Consider the following 612-nt stretch of genomic DNA (forward strand, 5'->3'; position numbering starts at 1 on the left):
CTGACACACATCACTTGAGTCTCAGGAATGTCATTGTCAATGGTGTGTTCTAATCATCAACAGATCAATTGCGTGGACGACTAAGAACTGCTTGGACAACTTCCCGGTCTACATTCCCCTGTCCAGCCTGTCACAACAACAGACAGCCACCTGGCTGCCACATTACTGTCACTGCTGTTTCTATTGTACGTCTCCCAATGCTCAAGGCAGTGTTGTCTTCTAGCTGTCTTCAAATGAGCCTCTTGATCCACACAGGACAACAACCTTGTGGCCACATCATTAACGGTGTCAAAGACACTCCCATGATAATCGCAATATTCACTTGTACTGTAGACTGTCCATTGTAGTGTGTGCTGCTTTAATGGACTACTATTCTTCTTAGCTCCAGTCCAGCAAGAACACCGACCACATACCGTCAGAAAACAGGAAACGGAAAAATCGTCGAAAATTCCCCCTCCGGCAAGCTCGCCGGCCCGATTTTTTCCCCATACTAATCACAAAAGGGTCGTTTTCGAGCAGCGCTCTCACGAGAGGGGCCTCTTGATTTCGGCATTTTTCACGAGAGGGTGTTTCGCTAACAAACGTTTTTCACAAAAGACCCCTTTTTGCCAT

Source organism: Pichia membranifaciens, assembly GCF_001661235.1.
Source record: "Pichia membranifaciens NRRL Y-2026 unplaced genomic scaffold PICMEscaffold_7, whole genome shotgun sequence".
NCBI lineage: Eukaryota > Fungi > Ascomycota > Pichiomycetes > Pichiales > Pichiaceae > Pichia > Pichia membranifaciens.